Source organism: Schistocerca piceifrons, chromosome 5 (genome assembly GCF_021461385.2).
Source record: "Schistocerca piceifrons isolate TAMUIC-IGC-003096 chromosome 5, iqSchPice1.1, whole genome shotgun sequence".
Classification (NCBI taxonomy): domain Eukaryota; kingdom Metazoa; phylum Arthropoda; class Insecta; order Orthoptera; family Acrididae; genus Schistocerca; species Schistocerca piceifrons.
In genome coordinates, this window is record NC_060142.1 from 307,802,926 (window position 1) to 307,805,443 (window position 2,518).

The 2,518-nt window shown below is 48.2% G+C and overlaps 1 pseudogene; it reads right to left on the reverse strand.

The window, feature by feature from the left end:
• Window positions 1-271: 271 nt before the first annotated feature.
• On the reverse strand, window positions 272-389 carry LOC124799859 (annotated as a pseudogene).
• Window positions 390-2,518: the final 2,129 nt, after the last annotated feature.

The window sequence follows — 2,518 nt, forward strand, 5'->3', positions numbered from 1 at the left end:
TCATTGCTATCGCCGAGAGACTCAGCATTCTTACAATATGCAATTTATTGTAGTAGTTCCAAATGAAAAACTCCCGAACAGGCCATGAAGGCCCAACCGTACCGACCGGCCGCCGTGTCATCCTCAGCCCATATGCGTCACTGGATGCGGATATGGAGGAGCATGTGCTCAGCACACCGCTCTTCCGGCCGTCAGTTTCCGAGACCGGAGCAGCTACTTCTCAATCAAGTAGCTCCTCAGTTTGCCTCACAAGGGCTGAGTACACTTCTCTTGCCAACAGCGCCCGGCAGACCGAATGGTCACCCATCCAAGTGCTAGTCCAGCCCGACAGCGCTTAATTTCGGTGATCTGACGGGAACCGGTGTTACCACTGCGGCAAGGACGTTGGCGGTAATTCCAAATGGTTTTTGTTAAATCTTTTGTTTTCGTGGAACGTGCCTCTTCGTTCGTAATACAGGCTTTTACGGAACAGCTCTGGTATAGTGATCGGCTTTGGAAACTTCAGAAATTATATGCGGGAGATTTTGGGCACAAAGTTCAGCTTATGGCGCATCCCTTATATGGCCTCCGCTCAAGTTACTGCGGAAGGGTGAGAGCGGCGCCGCTTCTTCACATGAATGCACGAAGCGCAACAGCTGCGGATGGGCGGTGAATCGCTCGTGTATCGACGGCAGTTCAGGAAGGCGCTTGACGGTGCGGCCGGGGCGGCGGATATTGCGGGTGTGGTGGTCTGGCGGCCATCGCGGCTGCGGCTGAGCCCCTGGGGCCGCTTTAATCCGTGGTCGCCTGCCCAGCTCCTCGCAGGCGACAACACGCCGCCCGCTCATTCAGTGCTCCACAACTGACAGGTAGGGATGGTGGTTACCGCTGAAACAACCGGCTTTCCGTTATATCGTTTTATTTTCGACACAGTTAAACATATGTGTTAAATCCTAAAAATGTAGGATTCCCAAATAACCGATTGTCGGCATTTTATTCCTATTCCAGTCATTGGATCTCGACCAACGCGAGCAGCAATGTCGCGATACGATAAACCGCAATCGCGATAGGCTACAATCCGACCTTTATCAAAGTCGGAAACGTGATGGTACGCATTTCTCCTCCTTACACGAGGAATCACAACAACGTTTCACCAGGCAACGCCGGTCAGCTGCTGTTTGTGTATGAGAAATCAGTTGGAAACTTTCCTCATGTCAGCACTTTATAGGTGTCGCCACCGGCGCCAACCTTGTGTGAATGCTCTGAAAAGCTAATCATTTGCATATCGCAGCGTCTTCTTCCTGTCGGTTAAATTTCGCGTCTGTAGCAAAAAATGGTTCAAATGGCTCTGAGCACTATGGGACTTAACTCCTGAGGTCATCAGTCCCCTAGACTTAGAACTACTTTAACCTAACTAACCTAAGGACATCACACACATCCATACCCGAGGCAGGATTCGAACCTGCGACCGTAGCGGTCGCGCGGTTCCAGACTGTAGCGCCTAGAACCGCTCGACCACTCCAGCCGGCGTCTGTAGCACGTCATCTTCGTGGTGTAGCAGTTTTAATGGCCAGTAGTGTACAATGTTGCAAGTTTTTGCGGATCCTCCCCTTCCCAATTCCTTAAAGGAATGGAGCATTGTACTTCATTGGTAACTGGTACCGCACTTCGTAAGATACTTTCAGATTAGGGATGGTGCCATTCTTTAATTCAACCAATGTCCGCGAAGACAGTGTGAAAGTACCATACAGACGAAACAGTGCAAGTCTCGCACTCTGCAAGTACACTTCTACCACCCAATGGGACAGGCCACACGGTAGCAGGTTCATTTTTGCCTCAACAATGCTGCACCAATTCTTATGCCACGTGTTTGTTGCTCGGTTCTGTAGGCATTGTTATTAAAATGGCACCGATCACTTTTCCCATTTTTCTACAATAACACAATATTTAAAAAAAAAACGAAATTTTACCATTCAAAATTAGAGTTTTTTTTTAACAAAGGTTTATTTAAACCTTTGTTTCAATTTGGGACTGCTGCTGTGGCTAATTGATATTGCGGTTTTTATCCGGTTATTGGTAAAAAATAAAAAGCATCTATTATAACCGACACCAAACGAATACCGAAAAATACCTGATATATCGATATTGGTTTCAAGCGGTCGGTTTTCCCCATCCCTGCTGCGAGGACTGGCTGCCGGAAGATGATGTCCGCTCCTGACTGAGATGGACGGTAGTAATCATTGCCCCAGAAAACCTGCCTACTGCTGACGAACAGACGTCTTCACAGTGCCTTTCCTGCATTTTAGTTGGTAACAATCATTTTTACAGAGTTACACTACTGGCCATTAAAACTGCAACACCACGAAGATGACGTGCTACAGACCGACAGGAAGAAGATGCTGTGATATGCAAATGATTAGCTTTTCAGAGCATTCACACAAGGTTGCGCCGGTGGCGACACCTGCAACGTGCTGACATGAGGAAAGTTTCCAACCGATTTCTCATAAACAAACAGCAGTTGAGCGGCGTTGCTTGGTGA